The following is a 24,670-nucleotide window of genomic DNA, read 5'->3' as shown; positions in this document are numbered from 1 at the left end:
TGTGAAGGCTTCTTACCTTCATCTCGGTTCGGTTCAGTCTCTCAGTCATGTCCGACTATTTGCGACCCCATGAATCGCAGCACACCCGGCCTCCCTGTCCATCACCAACTCCCGGAGTTTACTCAAACTCACACCCATCGAGTCAGTGATGCCATTCAGCCATCTTATCCTCTGTCATACCCTTCTCCTCCTGCCCACAATCCCTCCCACCATCAGGGTCTTTTCCAATGAGTCAACTCTTCGCATGAGGTGGCCAAAGTATTGAAGTTTCAGCTTTAGCATCAGTCCCTCCAATGAACACCCAGGACTGATCTGCTTTAGGATGGACTGGTTGGATCTCCTTGCAGTCCAAGGGACTCCGAAGAGTTTTCTTCAACACCACAGTTCAAAAGCATCTGTTTTTCGGTGCTCAGCTTTCTTCACTGTCAAATTGTTATATCCGTACATGACCACTGGAAAAACCATAACCTTGACCAGACGGATCTTTGTTGGCAAAGTAATGTCTCTGCTTTTTAATATGCTATCTAGGTTGGTCTAACTTTCCTTTCAAGGAGTAAGCGTCTTTTAATTTCATGCCTGCAATCACCATCCGCAGTGATTTTTGAGCCCAAAAAGTAAAGTCTGACACTGTTCCCACTGTTTCCTCATCTATTTCCCATGAGGTGATGGGGTCAGATGCCATGATCTTAGTTTTCTGAATGTTAAGCTTTAAGCCAACTTTTTCACTCTCCTCTTTCACTTTCATCAAGAGGCTTTTTAGTTCCTCTTCACTTTCTGCCATAAGGGTGGTGTCATCTGCATATCTGAGGTTATTGATACTTATACTGGCAATCTTGATTCCAGCTTGTATTTCTTCCAGCCCTGAGTTTCTCATGATGTACTCTACATATAAGTTAAATAAGCAGGGTGATAATATACTGCCTTGACATACTCTTTTTCCTATTTGGAACCAGTCTGCTCGTCCATGTCCAGTTCTAACTGTTGCTTCCTGACCTGAGTACAGGTTTCTCAAGAGTCAGGTCAGGTGGTCTGGTAGTCCCATCTCTGCCGAGAGAAGCTACTCCACATTCAAGGTCAGGAGGGGCTGTGAGGAGATATCCCACGTACAAGGTAAGAGAAACCCAAGTAAGACAGTAGGTGCTGTGAGAGGACATCAGAGGGCAGACACACTGAAACCATCATCACAGAAAACTAGCCAATCTGATCACAGGACCACAGTCCTGTCTAACTCAATGAAACTGAGCCATGCTGTGTGGGGCCACTCAAGGCAGACGGGTCATGGTGGAGAGGTCTGGCAGAATGTGATCCACTGGAGAAGGGAATGGCAAACCACTTCATTATTCTTGCCTTGAGAACCCCATGAACAGTATGAAAAGGCAAAATGATAGGATACTGAAAGAAGAACTCCCCAGGTAGGTAGGTGCCCAATATGCTACTGGAGATCAGTGGAGAAATAACTCCAGAAAGAATGAAGGGATGAAGCCAAAGCAAAAACAATATCCAGTTGTAGATGGGACTGGTGATAGAAACAAGGTCCAATGCAGTAAAGAGCAATATTGCATAGGAAGTTGGAATGTTAGTTCCATGAATCAAGGCAAATTGGAAGTGGTTAAACAGGAGATCGCAAGAGTGAATGTTGACATTCTAGGAATCAGCAAACTATAATGGACTGGAATGGGTGAATTTAACTCAGATGACTATTATATCTACTACTGTGGGCAAGAATCCCTTAGAAGAAAAGGAGTAGCCATTATGGTCAACAAAAGAGTCCCAAATGTAGTATTTGGATGTAATCTCAAAAATGACAGAATGATCTCTGTTCATTTCCAAGGTGAACCATTCAATATCATGGTAATCCAAGCCTATGCCCCAACCAGTAATGCTGAAGAGGCTGAAGTTGAAGGTTCTATGAAGACCTACAAGACCTTTTAGAACTAACACCCCAAAAGTATGTCCTTTTCATTACAGGGAACTGGAATGCAAAAGTAGGAAGTCAAGAGACACCTGGAGCAACAGGCAAATTTGGCCTTGGAGTACAGAATGAAGCAGGGCAAAGTGTAATAGAGTTTTGCCAAGAGAATTCACTGGTCATAGCAAACACCCTCTTCCAACAACACAAGAGAAGACTCTACACATGGACATCACCAGATGGTCAACACTGAAATCAGATTGATTATATTCTTTGCAGCCAAAGATGGAGAAGCTCTATAGAGTCAGCAAGAACAAGACCGGGAGCTGACTGTGGCTCACATCATGAACTCCTTATTGCCAAATTCAGATTTAAATTGAAGAAAGTAGGGAAAACCACTCGACCATTCAGGTATGACCTAAATCAAATCCTGTATGACTATATAGTGGAAGTGAGAAATAGATTTAAGGGACTAGACAGAATGCCTGATAAACTATGGACAGAGGTTCATGACATTGTACAGGAGACAGGGATCAAGACCATCCCCATGGAAAAGAAATGCAAAAAGGCAAAATGGTTGTCTGAGGAGGCCTTACAAATAGCTGAGAAAAGAAGAGAAGTGAATAGCAAAGGAGAAAGGGCAAGATATAAGCATCTGAATGCAGAGTTCCAAACAATAGCCAGGAGACATAAGAAAGCCTTCCTCAAGGATCAATGCAAAGAAATAGAGGAAAACAACAGAATGGGAAAGACTAGAGATCTCTTCAAGAAAATTAGAGATACCAAGGGAACATTTCATGCAAAGATGGGCTCAATAAAGGACAGAAATGGTATGGACCTGACAGAAGCAGAAGATATTAAGAAGATGTGGCAAGAATACACAGAAGAACTGTACAAAAAAAGATCTTCATGACCCAGATAATCACAATGGTGTGATCACTCATCTATAGCCAGACATCCTAGAATGCTAAGTCAAGCGGACCTTAGAAAGCCTCACTACGAACAAAGCTAGTGGAGGTTATGGAATTCCAGTTGAGCTATTTCAAACCCTAAAAGATGATGCTGTGAAACTGCTGCAGTCAATATGCCAACAAATTTGGAAAACTCAGCAGTGGCCACAGGACTGGAAAAGGTCGGTTTTCATTCCAATTCCAAAGAAAGGCAATGCCAAAGAATGCTCAAAAAACCACACAATTGCACTCATCTCACACACTAGTAAAGTAATTCTCAAAATTCTCCAAGCCAGGCTTCAACAATACGTGAACCATTAATTTCCAGATGTTCAAGCTTGTTTTAGAAACGGCAGAGGAACCAGATATCAAATTGCCAACATCCACTTGATCATCGAAAAAGCAAGAGAGTTCCAGACAAACATCTATTTCTGCTTTATTGACTATGTGAAAGCCTTTGACTGTGTGGATCAAAGACAATAAATTGTGGAAAATTCTGAAAGAGATGGAAATACCAGACCACTCACCTACCTTCATCTAGCAGAGAGCAAATAGAAGAAATAAAGCTACAATCTACCTCCAGAATGAAAGTCACAATCATAAAATACAAAGAAGTAAGATTATATCCCAGATGAAGAAACAAGATAAATCCCAGGAAAACCAGCTAAATAAAGTGAAGATAGGCAAACTTTCAGAAAAAGAATTCAGAATAATGATAATGAAGATGGTCCTGAATCTCAGAAGAAGCATGGAGAAGATACAAGAAATGCTAGCCAAAGACCTAAAAGAACTAAAGAACAGTCCAACAGATTAAAAAAAAAAAAAAAAGAAAGAAAGAAACAAGATAAATCCCAGGAAAACCAACTAAATAAAGTGAAGATAGGCAACCTTTCAGAAAAAGAATTCAGGATAATGATAATGAAGATGGTCCTGAATCTCAGAAGAAGCTTGGAGAAGATACAAGAAATGCTAGCCAAAGACCTAAAAGAACTAAAGAACAGTCCAACAGATTAAAAAAAAAAAAAAAAAAGTTATAGTAGAAGGAATTAGTAGCAGAATAACTGAGAAAGAAGAATAAATAAGTTATTTCCAAGACAGAATGGTGGAAATCACTGCCATAAAACAGAATATAGAAAAATAATGAAAAGAAATGAGGACAGCTCAAAGGGCCTCTGAGACAACATTGAATGCACCATCATTCGGAATTATAGGGATCCCAGAAGAGATGAGAGAGAGACGGAGGACCTGAGAAAACATTTCAAGAACTATTTAAAAACTTCCCTAACATGTGACCGGAAATAATCCACCAAGTCCAGGAAACATAGAGTCCCAGGTAGGATAAATCCAAGTAGAATCACACTGAGACACAGTTATCAAACTGACACAATTAAAGACAAAAATACAATATTAAAAGCAACAAAGTTTAAAAGACAAATAGCATACAAGGGAAGTCTCATAAAGTTATCAACCAATTTCTCAGCAGAAAATCTACAAGCCAGAATGAAATGGCATGATATATTCTAAGTGATGAAAGGGGAGAAACTACAACCAAGAATACTCTACCCAGCAACATTCTCATTCTCTGATTTACTGGAGGAATCAAAAGCATTCCAGACAAGAAAAATTTAAGACAATTCAGCACCACTAAAACAGATTTACAACAAATGCTAAAGGGACTTCTCTAGGCAGGAAACAAGAGAAGAAAAAGACATACAAAAAGTAAATACAAAACAATTAACAAAATGGTCATAAGATCATATGTATCAAAAATTTCCTTAAATGTAAATGGATTAAGTGAAACAACCAAAAGATATAGGCTGCCTGGATGGGTACAAAAACAAGGACCATACATATGTTTTCTACAAGATATCTACATTTGACCTACAACCACTTACAGATTGAAAGTGAGGGGGCAGGAGAAGATATTTCATGCACATCGAAATTGTATGTGCTACTCCAGAAAGCTGGAGTAGCAATATTCGTATCAGGCAAAAGAGGCTTTAAAGCATAGATTATTATAAGAGACAAAGAAGGACAGTATATAATGATCAAGAGTTCAATTCAAGAAGATCTAAAAATTACATATATATATATATATATATATATATATATATATATGTGTGTGTGTGTGTGTGTGTGTGTGTGTGTGTGTGTGTGAGTGTATGTATATATATATACCCAACATAGGAGCCCTTCAATATGTAAGGCAAATACTAATAAACATAAAGGGACATATCAACAGTAGCACAATAATAGTGGAAGACTTTCATCAATGTATTAATCATCCAGACAGAAACTTAATAGGAAAACACAGATCTTAAATGACACTTTAGATGATTTGAACTTAACTGATATTTATAGAGCATTCCATTCAAAAGTGCAGGTTACAACTTCCTCTCAAGTGCACATGGAACATTCTTCAGGATTGACCACGCGCTGGGACAAAACATGATCCTTGATAGATTTAAGAAAACTAAAATTATATCAAGCATCTTTTGTAATCACAATGGTATGAGATTAAACATAAACCACAAGGAAAAAAAAGAATAAAACTCAACAACAACCTAAAAATACAAACATATGGAAGCTAAACAATATGCTACTTATCAACCATTGGATCACTGATGAAATCAAAGAGAAAATAAAAGTATTTCTAGAGGCAAATAAAAGTGAAAGCACAATGATCCAAAACTTACCGAATACTGAAAAAGCAGTTTTAATAGGGAAATTTATAACAATAAAATTGTACCTCAAGAAACAAGAAAAATCTTTAACAGCGAGAACTTACTCCTAAAATAACTAGAGAAAGAATAACAAGCAAACTTAAAGTTATTAGAAGGATGGAAAACATAACAATCAGAGCATAAATAAACAAAAAAGAGATAAAGATAATAATCACAAAGATCAATGAAACCAAAAGCTAGTTCTTTGAAAATATTAAAATAATAATAATAATCCTTTAGTCAGACTCATCAAGAAAAAAATGGAGAAGACACAAATCAACAAAATTAAAAGTGAAAAAAGAGAAGTTACAACCAGAAATGCAAAGAATCATAAGAGACTATGATGAACAACTCTATGTCAATAAAATGGACAACCTGGAAGAAATGAACAAATTCTTAGAAAGGTTCAACCTCCCTAGACTGAACCAAGAAGAAATAAAAATATGAACAAACCAGTCAGAAGCACTGAAATTGAAACTATGCTTAAAAACTTAAAAACTTCCCTTGGTGTCACCAGGGTTCCCACAAGCCAAGCAGCCATGGCAGCTTCAAGCTCAACCCTCACTGAGGCAGAACTGCCATAGGAAAAAAAAAAAAAAAAAAACTCGCGTCTATACACACGGGGTCGCTTCAGTCATATCCAGCTCTTTGTGATTCTGTGGACTGTGACCTACCCGGCTTCTCTGTCAGTGGGTTCTCCAGGCAAGAACACTGGAGTATATTGGCCAATACTGGTTGCCATACCCTTCTAAAGCACTATATTTCCTATTGCCCTACCATCAACTCCCCTGAGTACTTGGTGATACCAGAACTCCTGTGTCTGAAGCCGCTGCCCCACCTACACCCTTTGCCCTCACTAAGGCAGACCCAAGTCTTCCCGGGCAGCCTCAGGAGCAAATCCCAGTGAATGACCCACATGCAGAGGTGGAAATAAAACCACAGTTGAAACCTGGGGACAGCCTGTCTAAGGAAGAAGACCCAAAACCTTCCTCCAAGCTGCACAAGCTGCAGATTAAATTCACAGGATCAACTAGGCAGACTGTTTGTCTATGGAATATATAAACGGTCATTGAGAGTTCCCACAAAAGAAAACACACTAGATCTGATAGCTGTGGACACTGGAGGCAAGAACACACAAGCGTAGGGTCAGATTAGGGTCTGAGCTGCCCCCACAGCAGGTCGAGAGACCAGCTTGGTGTTGGGGGGCATTCTAGGGAGGTGAGTGGACTGTGACTCCAAGCAGGGGAAAGGACTCTGACAGCAGTGACTCAAGAAAAACATTTATTATTCTTATGATTTGACTTATGCTGTAGATTTCTTTGGATTTTTTCCCCCTTTTTTTCCACCCTCTGCTGTAGTTGTCAATTTTATTGGCAATATGAAATCTAATTAAGTTTTTAAGGTTTTTTTGGTTTCTTTTTTCTTTCTCAGTCACATTTTTTATTGTTGTTCTAAACCTCTGCTTCTACATTGGCTTTTGCAGTTCTGTGGAGTTTTCTTTTCTTTTTCTTTTCTTTCTCTTTCCTTTCCTCTTTTTTTTTTTAATTTTAATTCTTAAGCCTATTATTATTTTTTCTACATTTATTTCATTGTTTGCTTCTTCTGCTGTTCTTTTCACCTTGTAGTTAATCTTTAATATATATAAATATTCCTTATCTACCTCTATTTAACTATGCCTATCTATTCTTTCTTTTTTTCCTTTGCACTCAACATATTTGCTAGTTTTGCTTTCACTGCTTTATTCCCCAATTGGCACCTTGCTTTAGTTTTGTTTTCCAGTTTGTGTTTATTTTGTGCTTTAGTCAGTTTTGTTCTTCACAGGTAGATAAAATTTTTGATTTCCTTTGTTCACTGGGGCAATCTATTATATATATATAAAATATATATTTTATATAATATATATATATATAATATTTATTTTTGTTGGGCTGTTTCAATTTTGCTTATGCGTGTATATGTTTATGTATATATTCCATTATTTTAGTTATTATTTGCTTGATTTTGTAACTGCCACTTGTCTGGGGTTCATCTTTGGTTTTTCATTTTTGTTTATTTGTTATAATCTCACTTAATGCCATAAAAAAATAAAAAAAAACACTGGTGGAATCTTCATTCCTGACCAGATATCAAGCCCTGAGACTTTGGAGTGGGAGCACTGATTCCAAGACCCTAGACTACCAGAGAACTAACCCTAAGGAATATCAAATAATGAGAACTCACACAAATGAAACCACTTGAATACAAGATTTGCCATCATCCAACTACCAGCAACACCCTGTGTGGAACTTCTCATCTAAGCAACAACAACAACAAAAAACAAAAATACAAACACAATCATTAGCAAACAGGATTACCACCTCAATCAACATTTCCCATCAGAGGAAAAACAAACAAAGAAAAACTCAGCACAAATCTCATCCTATATGAAGCTTATACAAACCACTGAATCAACCTTAGGAGGGCAGAAGCTAAAAGGAAGAAAGAATTCAACCTTGAAGCCTGGGAAAAGGAGACCTCAAACAGAATAAGTTAAAAAATAATGAAAATGCAGAGAAATAGCACACAAATGAAGGAACAAACCAGATATACAGTTCAAATAAATGATGAGAAATTGCAAACTACCTGAAAAAGAATTCAGAATAATGATAGTAAAGATGATAAAAAACAAAACAATACCTTGAAAACAGAATGGATAAAATGCAAAAATCAATTAACAAAAACCTAGAAGAATTAAAGATTAAACATATAGAGACAAATAACTCAATTGCTGAAATTAAAAATACTCTAGAAGGAATCAATAGCAGACTATCTGAAGCAGAATAACAAATCAGGGAGCTGGAAGATAAAATGGTGAAAATAACTTCTGAAGAGCAGAGTAAAATTAAAAAGAATGAAAAGAACTGAGGATAGCCTCAGAGACCTCTTGAACAATATCAAATGCACCAACACTTGAATTATAAGGGTCCAAATGGTATGAGAAAATTTTTGATGAGATTATAGTTGAAAATTTCTCCAGCATGGAAAAGGAAATAGTTAATAAATTCCCAGAGGTGCAAAGAGTCCCATACAGGATAATCCCAAGGAGAAACACACCAAGACACATACTAATGAAACTAACAAAGACTAAACACAAAGAAAAAATATAAAGAGCAGCAAGAGAAAAGCAGCAAGTAACATACAAGGGAAACCCCATATGCTTAACAGCTGATGTTTCAGCAAAAACTCTGCAGGCCAGAAGGGAATGGCAGAATATATTTAAAATACTGAAAGGGAAAAATCTACAACCAAGATTACTCTACCAGGCAAGGATGTCATTAAAAAATGGTGGTAAAATCAAAAGCTATTCAGACAAGCAAAAGTTAAGAAAATTCAGTACCACCAAATCAGCAATTCAGTACCACCATTACAGCAAATGCTAAAAGAACTTATATAGTTAAGAAATTCAAGAAAAGAAAAAGATCTACAAAGTCAAACTCCAAACAAGAAAATGACTATATATATATATAAGTCATATATATATATATATATATATATACACACACATATATATACATATATACATATATATATGACTTATATATATATATAAGAAAATGACTATATATATAATCATATATATATATATATAAGTAATTACCTCAAATGTAAGCTGATTAAATGTTCCAACCAAAAGAATCAGACTGGCTGAGTGGATACAAAAACAAGACCCATATATATGCTGTCTACAAAAAGCTCACTTCAGACCTAAAGACTGAAAGTGAAAGGAAGGAAAAATATATTCCATGTAAATGGGAAGCAAAAGAAAGCTGGGGTAGCAATTCTCATATCAGAGAAAATGGACCTTAAAATAAAGAAGATTACAAGAGTTAAGGAAGAACACCACATAATGATCAAGGGATCAATCCAAGAGGAAGACATGACAATTATAAATATCTGTGCACCCAACTTAGAAGTACCTCAAAATATAAGATGAACACTAACAGACATAAAAGGAGAAATTGATTGACAGCAAAACAATAATAGTAGGAGACTTTAACATTTCACTCACACCAATGGACAGACCATTAAAATGGAAAATTAATAAGAAACACGTCTTAAATGAAACATTAGATGAGATGGACCTCATTGATATCTTCAGAACATTCCATCCAAATTCAGAAGAATACATCTTCTCAAGTAGCACATGCAGCATTCTCCAGCATAGACCATATCTTGTGTCACAAATCAAACTTCAGTAAATTTAAGAAAATTGAAATCATATCAAGCATCTTTTTTGACCACAACTCTATGAGACTAGATATCAATTACAAGAAGAAAAGAAAGAAAGAAAAAACTGTAAAAAATACAAGCACATGGAGATTAAACAATATATTTCTTTTTTTTTTTCATTTATTTTTATTAGTTGGGGGCTAATTACTTTACAATATTGTAGTGGTTTTTGCCATACATTGACATGAATCAGCCATGGATTTATATGTGTTCCCCATCCTGATCCCCCCTCCCTCCTCCCTCCCCACCCCATCCCTCTGGGTCTTCTCAGTGTACCAGCCCCCTCCCGTGCACTTGTCTCATGAATCCAACCTGCGCTGGTGATCTGTTTCACCCTTGATAATATACATGTTTCGATGCTGTTCACTCAAAATATCCCACCCTCGCCTTCTCCCACAGAGTTCAAAAGTCTGTTCTATACATCTGTGTCTCTTTTTCTGTTTTGCATATAGGGTTATTGTTACCATCTTTCTAAATTCCATATATATGCGTTAGTATACTGTATTGGTCTTTATCTTTCTGACTTACTTCACTCTGTATAATGGGCTCCAGTTTCATTCATCTCATTAGAACTGATTCAAATGAATTCTTTTTGATGGCTGAGTAATATTCCATGGTGTATACGTACCACAGCTTCCTTATCCATTCGTCTGCTGATGGGCATCTAGGTTGCTTCCATGTCCTGGCTATTATAAACAGTGCTGCGATGAACATTGGGGTGCATGTGTCTCTTTCAGATCTGGTTTCCTCAGTGTGTATGGCCAGGAGTGGGATTGCTAGGTCATATTGTAGTTCTATTTCCAGTTTTTTAAGAAATCTCCACACTGTTCTCCATAGCGGCTGTACTAGCTTGCATTCCCACCAACAGTGTAAGAGAGTTCCCTTTTCTCCACACCCTCTCCAGCATTTATTGCTTGTAGACTCTTGGATAGCAGCCATCTTGACTGGTGTGTAATGGTACATCATTGTGGTTAACAATATATTTCTAAATAACCAACAAGTTATTGAAGAAATCAAAAGATAAATTTAAAAAAACATCTAGAAACAAATGACAATAAAACACAACTTAAAACCAATGGGATGCAACAAAAGTAGTTCTAAGATGGAAATTTATAGCAATACAATCTTACCTCAAGAAACAAAAAAAGCATTGAATAGACAACCTAACTTTACACCTAAAACAACTGGAAAACGATGAGCAAACCAAACATTAGCAGAAGGAAAAATAATCATAAAGATCAGAATGGAAATAAATGAAAAAGAATGAAACAATAGCAAAGATTAATAAAACTCAAAGCTGGTTGTTTGAGAAGATAAACAAAATTGTGAAACCATTAACCCGACTCATCAAGAAAAAAGACAGAGGAATCAGATCAACAAAATTAGAAATGAAAAAGGCGAGGTTGCATCAGACAATACAGAAATACAAAGCATTATGAGAGATTATTATGAACAACTATATGGCAATAAAATGGATAACCTAGAAGAAACGGTCAGATTCTTAGAGAAGTTCAATTTTCCAAGGCTGAAGCAGGAAGAAATAGAAATTATGAACAACCCAATTACAAGCACTGAAATTGAAGCTGTGATAAAAAATCTCACCAAGAACAAAATCTCAGGATCAGAAGGCTTCACAGGAGATTTCTATCAAATATTTAGAGAAGAGCTAATGCCTATCCTTCTAAAACTCTTTCAAGAAATTGCAGAGGAAGGAACACTTCCAAACTCATTCAACAAGGCCACCATCACCCTGATACCAAAACCAGACAAAGACAACAACACACAAAAAGAAAACTATAGGCCAATATCACTGATGAACATAGATGCAAAATTCTTCAACAAAATTTGAGCAATCAGAATTCAGCAACTCATCAAAAAGCTCATACACCACGAAAAAGTTGGGTTTATCCCAGGGATGCAATGATTCTTCAATATATGCAAATCAATCAATATGATTGATATACCATATTAACAAATTGAAAGATAAAAACCACATAATCATCTCAAAAGATGCAGAAAAAGCCTTTGACAAAATTCAGCACCCATTTATGATTAAAACTCTTCCAAAAATGAGCATAGAAGGAACTATCTCATCATAGTAAAGGCCATATATGATAAGCCTACAGCAAACATTCTCAATGGTGAAAAACTGAAAGCATTCCCCCTAAGATCAGGAACAAGATAAGGATGTCCACTTTCATCACTATTATTCAACATAGTTCTGGAAATCCTAGCTACAGTAATTAGAGAAGAAAAAGAAATAAAAGGAATCCAGATTGGAAGAGAAGAAGTAAAGCTCTCATTGTCTGCAGATGACATGATACTCTACATAGAAAATCCTAAAGATAGCATCAGAAAATTATTAGAGCTAATCAGTGAATTTAGCAAAGTTGCAGGATACAAACTCAATACACAGAAATCACACTTGCATTTCTATATACTAAGAATGAAAAATCAAAAAGAGAAATTAAGGAATCAATCCCATTCACCATTGAAAAAACAAGAATAAAATATATGGGAATAAACTTACCTAAGGAGAAAAAAGAACTGTACACAGAAAATTTTAAGACACTAATGAAAGAAATCAAAGATGACATAAACGTATGGAGAGATATTCCATGTTCCTGGGTAGGAAGAATCAAAATTGTGAAAATGACTACACTACCAAATGCAAACTACAGATTCAATGAGATCCCTATCAAGTTACCAATGGTTTTTTTCACAGAACTATAACAAAAATTTCACAATTCATATGGAAACATAAAAGACCCTGAAGAGCCAAAGCAGTCTTTAGAAAAGAATGGAGCTGGAAGAATCAATCTTCCTGATTTCAGACTATACTACCAAACTACAGTCATCAAGACAGTATGGTACTAGCACAAAAATAGTGATATAGACCACTGGAACAAGATAGAAAGCCAAGAAATATACCCATGAACCTATGGGTACCTTGTTTTTGACAAAGGAGGCATGAATGTGCAAATAGGGCAAAGAGAAGCTCTTTAATAAATGGTTTTAGGAAAATTGGAGAGTTACATGTAAAAGAATGAAATTAGAACACTTCCTAACACCATACACAAAGATAAACTCAAAATGGATTATAAACCTCAGCATAATACCAGAAAGTATAAAACTTAGAGGAAAACATAGGAAGAATACTTGGTGACATAAAGCGGAGCAAAATCCCCTATAAGCAACCTTCTAGAGTGATGGAAATAAACAAAAGTAAACAAGTGGGACCTGAGTAAACTAAAAAACTTTTGCACAGGAAATGAAAGTATCAGTTCCATTCAGTTCAGTCACTCAGTAGTGTCCACTCCTTACTACCCATGGACTGCAGCACACCAGGCCTCCCTGTCCATCACCAACTCCTGGAGTTTACTCAAACTCATGCCCGCTGGGTTGGTGATGCCATCCAACCATCTCATCGTCTGTCATCCCCTTCTTCTCCTGCCTTCATTCTTTCCCAGCATCAGGGTCTTTTCCAATGAGTTTCCACCAGGTTCTTTGCATCAGGTGGCCAGAATATTGGCGTTTCAGCTTCAGGATCAGTCCTTCCAAAGAATGCTAAGGATTGATTTTCTTTAGGATACACTGGTTGGGTCTCCTTGCAGTCCAAGGAACTCTCAAGAGTCCTCTCCAAGACCACAGTTCAAAAGCATCAGTTCTTCCATGCTCAGCTTTCTTTATAGCCCAACTCTCACATCCGTACATGACTACTGGAAAAACCATTGCTTTGACTAGATGGCAAAGTAATGTCTCTGCTTTTTAATATGTTGTCTAGGTTGGTCATAACTTTTCTTCCAAAAAGCAAGCGTCTTTTAATTTCATGGCTGCAGTCATCATCTGCAGTAATTTTGGAAAGTATAAGCAACAATGAAAATATAAGCAAGGTGAAAAGACAACCCTCAGAATGGGAGAAAATAATAGCAAGTGTAACAACTGACAAAGGATTAATTTCCAAATTATACAAGCAGCTCATAGAACTCAATACAAGAAAAACCAACAACCCAATCAAAAAGTGGGAAAAAGACCTAAACAGACATTTCTCTAACGAAGACTAATACTATGAAGACTAATACTAATGACTAACAAATGCATGAAAAGATGCTCAGCATTGCTCATTATTCGAGAAATGCAAATCAAAACTACAATGCGATATCAGCTCACACCAGTGAGAACGGTCATCAGCAAAAAATCTACAAACAGCAAATGCTGGAGAGGGTGTGGAGAAAAGGGAATGTTGTTGTACTGTTGGTGGGAATATAAATTGATACCGCCATTATGAAAGACGGTATGGAGAATTCTTTAAGACGTAGGAATAAAGTCTCCATATGACCCATTAATCCCACTTCTAGCCATACATTTTGACGAAATCAAAACTGAAAAAGACACATGCTCCCTGATGTTCATTGCAGCACTATTTACAATAGCTAGAACATGAAAGCAGCCTAGATAGCCATCAAAAGATGAATGGATATGGAAGTTGTGGTATCTATATTCAATGGAATATTACTCAGCCATAAAAAGGAATACACTTGAGTTTGTTCTAATGAAGAGGATGAACCTAGAAGCTATTATAAAGAGTGAAGTTAGTCCAAAAGAGAAAGATAAATAATAAAATTCTAAGCATATATACAGAATCTAGAAACATGGTACTTAAGAATCTACTTACAGGGCAACAATGGAGAAACAGACATAGAGAATAGACTTATGGACCTGGGGAGAGGGGAGGAGAGGGTGAGATGTATGGAACAAGTAGCATGGAAACTTACATTACCATATATAAAATAATTGGCCAACAGGAATTTGCTCTATGGCTCAGGAAACTCAAACAGGGGCTCTGAATCAACCTAAAGGGGTGGGATGGGGAGGAAGAAGGGAGTGAGCTTCAAAAGGGTGGAGACATATGTATACCTATGGCTGATTCATGTTGGAGTTTGACAGAAAACAACAAAATTCTGAAAATCAATTATGCTTCAATTTAAAATAATTAAATTTAAAAAAAAATAAATAAAAGGAAACTGAGTTAGCCATTTTTGCTGATCCTGGAGAGCCTTCAGGAAGTCAGGAGGCAAATGGGACTCTCCCTAGAGCTTACATGCTGGCAGTCACCATTTTGGGGAACTCATTCTATCACAAAGACTCTGGTTTTAGCAAGTACTATTTTGAATTCTTCCTGTCATGCTATTAGTACAGGGACCTACTTGTCAACCAGGTAGTTGGTACCAGTTCCAGGGACCCCAGGTCAATCAATTAGCCAAACAATGACACTACCCACCAGAAGGCCAGCACCAGCCTGGACTTATTTGGCCCCAGAGACATCCATGGAGAGAAGGTTCCATTCAAAACTGGGACATCATCAGGCCCTGGACCCCCAGGCTACATAGCCAGACATACCAGAACCCCATTCCTCTCACCAAGAGGATGAAAACATCCTCCAGGTCCCTTGGACTGTGCATGCCAGTGCACACCAGTGTGCTAAGTGTAGTTGGCCCTGTTGCAACAGAAAAGTGCACACAGCCTATATAAGCAGCACCTGAAGATTATTTTACCTTTGATGACAAAAGGAGAGTGTGTTGTTGGGTAATATATGATGTCTCCTACAAAAGATCATTTCTGCAAGATCAAGAAATGCAGCTGATTTATGTAATATTAAGAAATAAACACAGAGAACTAAGTAAAGTAAGATGATAGGAGAACATGGTCTGAACAAAGAAATAAGGCAAACCTCAGAATAAGAACAAAATGAACTGGAGATAACAAATCTACTAAAGAAAAGGTTCAAGGTAATGATCATAAACAGTCTCAACAAACCCAAGAAAACTGCATGAACAGAGTGAGAATTTCAGTGAAGAGTTAGAAAATATAAAGAAGAACAAAACAGAGCCAAAGAATTGAATAATCTAAGTGAAAGAAACACTATAAAGGACTAACAATAGATTAAATTTTGCAGATGAATGGATGAGCAAACTAAAAGGCAGAGTGGTGGAAATCACCCAAGCTGAATAGAAAAAAAGAATTTAAAAAAAAGTTGTTTAAGACACTTTTGAGACAACTTCAAGAAAAATAAAATTTTATTTTAGAAATCACAAAGGGAGAATAGAGAGAGAAAGCTTCAGAGAACTCATCAGACAATAATAGTTAAAAACTTCCATAACTAGAAAAAGGAAATGGACATCTAAGTCTAGAAGTCTAGCAAGCAAAGAGTCCCAAACAAGAGGAACCCAAATAATTAAAGTGGCATAAACTAAATACAAATAGAGTAAAAACAGGTTGTGAAAAAGAATTAGTTATAAACTGGGAACTCCCATAAGATTATGAGCAGATTTTTCAACAGAAATTTTGCTGGCCAAAGGGGAGTGGTATGATATATACAAAGTGATGAAAAGAAAACACCTTTAATCAAGACTACTCAACAATCAAGGCTTTCATTCAAATTTGAAGGAGAGACAAGGAGTTTTATAGAGAAGCAAAAGCTAAAAGAGTTCATTACCACTCAATTACTTTTTCAAGAAATGTTAAAAGAAATTCTCTAAGCAGAACAACTAGAAATGTAGAAATTATAAAAGGAAAAAAATTACTCTGGTAAAGGCATATATTAGCAAGAGAAGATCAACCACTTGTAGAAAGCTAGAAGAAAGGTTAAAAGGCAAAAATATTAAAATTGTCTTTATCCACAATAAGTTGCCATGTTGCACAAAACAAGAAAAGATTAATTATTATGTCAAAAACATTTAGCATGGTATACCACATCAACAAATGAAGAATAGAATTTATGTGATCATCTCAATAGAATAAGAAAAATCTCAGAAAATGTTGCATCCATTTATGATAAAAACTCTCAACAAAGTGACTATAGAGAGAACATAATATAATATATATAATAAAAGCCATTAATTACAAGTCCATAATCATATGCAGTGATGAAGATAAAATATTTCTTCTAAGATCAGAAACAAGATATGAATGGCTATTTTTACTCTCTCATTCAACAAAGAACTGGCAATCCTAGGCACAGCAATCAGATAAGAAAAAATAAATAAATAAGGGGAATCTAAATTGGGAAGGAGGAAGTTAAACTGTGATTGTTTTCAGATGACATTATACTATATAGAAAGAATCCTAAAGACACCACCAAATTTGTTTTATTAATCAATAAAATCAGTAAAGTTACAGGATAGAAAAATTAATACATATAAATCTCTTGCATTTCTATACACTAATAACTATCAGAAAGAGAAGTTAAGAAAGTAATTCAACTTACAATTACATTAAATAAAAACTAGAAATAAATATATGTAAATCCATGAAACACCTGCACTTTAAAAATTATGACTTTGATGAAAGAAACTGAAGGTGACACAAATAAATGGAAAGATACACCATGCTCATGGATTGAAAGAACAAATATTTTTAAAATAGTCATTCTATCCAAGGCAGTCTATAGATTTAATGCAATGTCTAAGGGGTTTTTCACACAATTAGAGTAAATAATTCTAAATTTGTATGAAATACAAAAGATTCCCAATAGCAAAAAAAAAAAAAAAAAAAAAAAAAGAATCTTGAGAAAGAAGAACAAAAATGGAAGTATCACATTCCCTGCTTGAGACTGTACTCCAGAGCCACAGTTGAGAAAACATTATAGTATTGGCACAAAAATAGACACAGATTAATGGAAGAAAACAGAGAACACAGAAATTAGCCAACACTTATTTAGTTGTCAATTAATCTATTACAGAGGGGCAAGAATATAAAGTGGGGAAAAGCTAGCTATGTCAAAAAATCGTGCTGGGAAAACTGAACAGCCCCATGTAGAGGAATCAAATTCTTGTTTCCCACACATATACACAAATAAACTCAAGATGAATTAAAGACAAATGTTAAGACATGAAATCATAAAACTTCTATACTCTTTGGTCTTTGTAATATTTTTTGAATATTTTTATTCAGGCAAAAATACATATATCAGAATATATTAAACTAAAAAAAAAATAGACTAGACTAAAAAAAGGACAGAAACAAAGAAAAAAAAACTTTTGCATAGTGAAAAAACCTATCGAATATGTGAAAAAGCAACCTACTGATTGGGAGAATATAATTGCAAATGGTATATCTGATACTGAGTTAATATTCAAAGTACACAAACAACTCATACCACTCAAAATCAAACAAGCAACCTGATTAAAATGTGAGCAGAGGACCCCAGTACACATTTTTCTAAGAAGATATGCAGAATACAATAGACAAATGAAAAGATGCTCAATATCACTAATAATCAAGGAAATGAAAATTAAAATTACAAAGAGGTGTCACCTCAGACCTTTCAAAATGGCTATTATCGGAAAGACAACAAATCACAAGTGTTATCAAGAACATAGAGAAAAGGGAACCCTTGTGTACTTTTCATGGGAACATAAAGCTGTGCAGCCGCTGTGGAAAACAAGATGGAGCTTCTTCCAAAAATTAAAACTAAAACCACCATGCTGCTGCTAAGTCGCTTCAGTCGTGTCCGACCCTGTGAGACCCCACAGACGACAGTCCACCAGGCTCCCCTGTCCCTGGGATTCTCCAGGCAAGAATACTGGAGTGGGTTGCCGTTTCCTTCTCCATATGCCCTAGCAATTCTACTTCTGGGCATTTTTCTGAAGAATACAAAAGCACTGATTCTAAAAGATATATGCACCCCATCTATGGTCATTTTATCATTATTTACAACAGCCAAGTTATGGAAATAACCTTAGTTCCATCAAAGCATAAATGAGTAAAGAAGAAGTGATATACGTACATAGTGGAACATTACTAGGCATAAGAAAGAGTGAACTCTTTAATTGCAATAACATAGATGGACTTAGTGAAATAAGTCAGAGAAAGAAAAACATCATATGATTTCACCTTTATGTGGATACTTGCTTTTTAACAAAACAGATGAACAAATACAACACAACTGTCACACGCTCATAGAGTCAGTAACCAAAGAAGTAGTTCTCAGAAGGGAGGGAGGTTGAGGGTAAATGAGAAGGATTAAGAGGCACAAACTCCCAATTATAAAATAAAGGTGTCAGAACATAGCTTAGGGACAGATATTCACTATACTTATTATGGTGATCATTTTTTAGTATATAAAAATAATGAATTGCTATGTTCTATATCTAAAACTAATATAATGTTGTAGGTTAGCTATATTTCAAATAATAAAGAAAATAAAATGAAAAAGAATCAATAAGATAAACAGCTCACTGTGAAAATGCTTAACTGCAATGATTCTCTAAATTTTTCCACCCTTAGCACCATATTGATAGTAGGTGCTAATCATTTTTTCCTGGAACCATTATTGGATGTAACGCAGAAGAGACAACATTCACTGCAGCATCATGGGAACAAGCATCATACTCCACACATTCAATTATTTTCATACATACCATTTAGAGTCTTGAGTTTATGGAGAAGGAATAAACTTTCTTCTACTCTGCTTGTTGTTCTAACAACTGAATTGACAAGTGACAGATTAATAGGAGAAAATCAGATCTAACTGCTGCAGGTATGGGATTCCATAGAATATGGGGCCCAAGGACAAAGTAGACAATTGAAGTGTACATGCCATCTGAGAGACGGGGAAGGCAGGTAGGGTTTGGGTCTTCAAAGGAATGAACGTTACTTTGCAGAAAGACAGAAAGAGCAAATAGTTGGCAAATGAATGTTTGCTAAACCATTCAGAGACAGTGAGACATGGAGGGGACTCTAATCATACAAGCTTTTCTCCACACTTAATTCATATTACATTGTAGTTGTCAGTGATTACATTTCTTCTTCCTAGAAAAGGCCTTTCACGTAAATTATCTTTAGGCCATTAAAAGAGGTAATAAAAGATTCTTCCTGAACCTTTTGTTTCTGAAAAACAACCAGCTTCAAATAATCCTCAAGCCAAAGAGACACATTTTATGGTGACATGTTTTGTTCTGCTACAATTTAAGTTCCTTTGATTCAAATAACTTTCTGTCAAACCGAGTCCAAATGATGACCTTTTTCATAGCACCTCACCTGAGCGCTACAACCCAAGGTTATCCCTCCTTCGGAAAACAATGTGTGTGTGTGTGTGGTTTCATGTATATCCAACTCTTTGCAACTCTATGGACTGTAGTCTGCCAGGCTCCTGTGTCCACAGCATTCTCCAGGCAAGAATACTGGAGTGGGTTGCCATTTTCTCCTCCAGGGGCTCTTCTTGACCCAGGGATCGAACCTGCTTCTCTCATGTCTCCTGCATTGGCAGGCTGGTTTTTTACCTCTAACACCACCTGGTAAGCCAATAATGGTGAAAGCAATAATGGTGGCTAATACATCATTCTGTGGAATCAGGGACTGTTCTATGTCTTTTAGATGTGTTAATTTATTTACTACTCACAACATCTGGGCTTCCTCGGTAGCTCAGCTGGTAAAGAATTAACCTGAAACGAAGGAGATCCTGGTTCAATTCCTGGGTTGGGAACTTTCCCTGGGGAAAGAATAGGCCACTCACTCCAGCGTTCTTGGGCTTCCCTGGTGGCTCAGTTGGTAAAGAATCCACCTGCAATGTGAGAGATCTGGGTTTGATCCCTGGGTTGGGAAGATCCCTTGGAGGAAGGCATGGCAACCCACTCCAGTATTCTGGCCTGGAGAATCCTCATGGATAGAGGAGCCAGGCAGGCTACAGTCCATGGGATCCCAAAGAGTAGGACATGACTGAGCAACTAATCATAGCACAGCACAGTAAAACATCCCATTATTTCCATTGTCCATGGACAGGAAAACTGAAACCTGGGGTCACATAGACAGCACCTGATGGAACCAGGATTGAAGCCAAGATCTAGAGCTCCAGACTCTGGTTCTTGACTTCTAGTCTCCTTCTGATCCTTCTGGGACTTACTGACTTTGGGACACTTATTTTGTGATGCTACTTTAATTTTCCCACAGGATCCCTCCTATGACTGGTAAAGAGCCCTGTACTATCTGTCCTCCACCCAGTTGGTGGAGGAGAGGCCTCTAGCACATATAATGTGTAAGAAAAATCTCCATTGCTAAAGGTATCTTCCTCTTTGTACCAGAAAGAGGAGGATGACCAAATCTCTAGAAACTTATCAATGCAGAAGTCAGGGACTTAAATCGGCATAACAACCTTACTCTTGTTCACTGTGCTTTTCCAAAGGTCACTTCCCTTAACTACACCCTCTCCCAACATAGTTTGCATTTAGCATGAGATATTTTTAAGGTGATGACTTCAGTCATTTCTAGGGACTACTCATTTTTCCTTGGTCTCTCCTTGGTAGCTCAGGTGGTAAAAGCATCTGCCTACAATGTGGGAGACCGGGGTTCAATCCCTGGGTCGGGAAGATCCCCTGGAGAAGGAAATGGCAACCCACTCCAGTACTGTAGCCTGGAAAATCCCATGGATGGAGAGCCTGGTGGACTGCAGTCCATGGGGTCACAAAGAGTCGGACACGACTGAGCGACTTCACTTAATGTTGATTAAGACAATCAACAATATAAATGTTGATTAAGAAAATCAACAATATAAATGTTGATTAAGAAGAGAAACTTCTACTCAGTCTGCAGTTCTTGAGGTGACAGATTACACTCTTCACCATCACTGCAGCCCCTCTTCTTCCTCCCGCCCCAAAAGTTCAAGTTCAGGGGCTGAAGGAAAGTACCTGTGAGTAATGCCACTGTGCTACCTTGGCCCTAACATTGCGCTGCTCCAAGTCTGGGTAAAGCCTTGTCTGTTCAGGGCCACAGGGGACCAATCGAGAGGCAAGGTATATGATTTTATTCAAAAAGACAGATGACTGAGAACAAAGAAGATTAATGTCTCAAAATCACCAACTTGCTGGGGTCTAGATGCCAGGATTTTTGTTTGTTTGTTTGTTTTTTAATAGAACAGAGAGAGGGAGGAGTTGAGAAAGTAAAGTAACAAGGCCATTATCTTGCAGATCACTTCTAGAATGGCCAACCTTGAGAAGGGGTGTGTTAATCTTTTCGTTCCTGCAGTCATTCACATGTGGGCAGAGTCAGGTTTTCTCCCTGTTAGCTGGACAAAGACAGTTTAGTTTAACACTCAGGCAAAGTGATAGGTTTTTCTGAGGAAGGCCATCATGTATGACTGTAACAAGAAAAGCAACAAAAAACAGTTTAAAGTCAAAAAGCAGATCCAACATAGTCAAAATTCCCTGCAACACCCTCAGATGTCCAGGCCTATGGCCTCATATCCTATATATGTCACTTCCCATAGGGTTCCACCTTGTCCACCACATGCTTCCTCCTGCTTGCTGAGATGCACTGTGTGGTGCTGTACCTGCTCCCCATCAAGTCTGGTTTGGGGTCTCCTCCCCTTCCATGTACTCATGCCTCAGGGCATTGGGGGAAGTCAAATTTTGAACATGATTTTTAAAGAATGGAAAATAAAAATCCATTTTTATTTAAAAAATGGTGCTCTCCTGATAGCTTATGGTGAATGATGTCAGATTTGTGACCTCCAAAGAAAATTTATCTTCAGGACCAGGGACTAGGCTTGATCACTCAAGAGCTTTTGTGAAGCAGAGCTTTATTAAAGTATAAAAAGGGACAGAGAAAACTTCTGACATAGCCATCAGAAGGGGGGCAGAGAGAGCTCTGATCCTTTATAGTCTTAGCAAGGCCTTATATACTTTTACCAGACCCACTCCTACAACATAAATCTTAAGTTAAAAAGATTAGAACTAACAGTAGAAAGGTCTTACCAGACTGACTCCCACACATATGTATTAAAATATCAAGATTAGTCAGAAGGTTCTTGTTAAGAAGGAGAAACTTGCCCTTGAGCAAGATACGTTGTTGTTATATAATCCTGTTAGATATATATATATATAATATATATAATAATAAATATATACAGTAAATAATAAATATATAATAATATATAATACAGCATTAAAATATATAATATAAAAATATATAAAATAAATAATATATATAATAAATAATAAATATATAATAATAAATATATATATAATAAATATGTCCAGAGTTTAAGATGAGTTGTTTTGTTGTGTAATCATTAGGTCTGGCTTTAAAGAAAATAATGACTTATTTGACTTATATGACTAAGACTAAGGAATGTAGGAAAAACATTGTTTGTCATTTTCTCCTCCTTGAGAACCCCAGACTGCTTCCTCATTGAGGACCCTGGGCTCCTTATCAACCTACCTCAGAATTAACTTTCTCACTCCCAGCCCCCCCCAAAGAAAAAAGCTTTGATAAATATTTTATTGCTATTTAATTTCCTTGCAAGTTCATATATTTACTGTATAATTAGATTATAAGATCATTGAAGGAAAGCACCATACTTTATAAAGTTTACATTTTCTAATGTGATAGTTCCAAAATTTTTCTACAAGAAGGAATTAGCAATATCTTCTGTTGAGAGGGAAGTTGGGGTGAACTGCCAGATTTCTCTTGAAAATTCATTTTCAAAGCAAACATTTTTATGCAGATTGCATGTTTATTTGGGGGCACTTTTGGTGGTAGAGAGGCTGAATAGTATTTGGAGTTGATAAAGACTCTTAGTTACCCTCTGGCCCCAGTACTGTACAACAGTACTATGAAAATGGGAGGCACTTAGTGAATATTTGATGTATAATTGTATTAATATGAAATGCTTCAAATGACAGGAAATGCCAGGTGTCTTCATAGTTATTAAAGAAGACAATATCCTCATGAAAAACAATGGACAGGCTGTCCCACCTCAAACTTGGTAACAATTGCCTCTCCTGCTCCAGTTCCTATCAAGAGTGTTCCACTATACAAGTCCAGTGATCTGTGGCCATGCAGAACCAGTCCCACCCAGACACGTGGAAATCTTAAAAAGGAAGTCTGTTCTTAGGAATTAGAATAAAAATTTTATAACACAATGAAATCCAAGACCATATCTTTTTCCTCCATAAAACTTGCAAAAAGGAATCAGAATTTAATTAAAATGTCATTACTCTTGAATTCTATTTGTCTACTCCCCCCCCCCCCAATTCTTCATTATCTTTTAGTTTTCAGTTTGAAAGTGATCTCAGGTGCCCTTGGCATGCAGCAGCTAAAAGCAGGATATCAGCTACCCAACCAGGGGCTAGTGACAAAGCCCTGGCTTGTCTGCTTTGGAGAAACACATTTCAACAAAGAAATAGAAAATAAAGAAAAAAGTAAAGTGTTTATTAAGAGGAAAAAAGTACCTGTGAATAGACATATATGCATGGGCTCAGGGAAAGAGTTCCACTTTTGTGGTAGTTTAAATCACTTATATAGATCACTTCCAGTTTTCCAGTGGTTACTTATGTTGCTTTGTCTGGCTCTGAATTCATATTTATTTTAATTCAGGGTCCTCCCTTGTGTGCACACACATCTCTTAGACTAGATGGATTCCAGTGCAGAGACCTGTGGGAAGGTTGACACAATATATTATGAGGTGATGTCCCTTCTTTTTTTGAGCCCTAAAGAAGTTTTCTGTGCTTGTGTAGTTGAGAGGTCTCTTTAACCTCAATAATGAGAAATATGTGGTCTCTTTATCTTTTATCTAAGAAAGACTCCTTGTTCCTGCCACTCTGTTTATTTTGTGATATCTGTCCACAGGGGACAGAATTCAGCTGCTTAGCCAGGAGTCCATTTATCTTCTGATTCAAAACAATGCAGTATGAAGGAGAGGAAGAAAAGCAGAAGGAGGCAGCTAAGGAGGAGAAGGAGGGGAAGGAAGAGAGGAAAATAGAAAGAATAACTACTACAGGGAACGACATTGTTCAAGAAAATTTTTGTAATTAAACTATTCC

The sequence above is a fragment of the Muntiacus reevesi genome, chromosome 16 (assembly GCF_963930625.1).
Source record: "Muntiacus reevesi chromosome 16, mMunRee1.1, whole genome shotgun sequence".
In the NCBI taxonomy this organism is placed as follows: domain Eukaryota; kingdom Metazoa; phylum Chordata; class Mammalia; order Artiodactyla; family Cervidae; genus Muntiacus; species Muntiacus reevesi.
Note: the sequence above shows the minus strand (reverse complement) of the source record.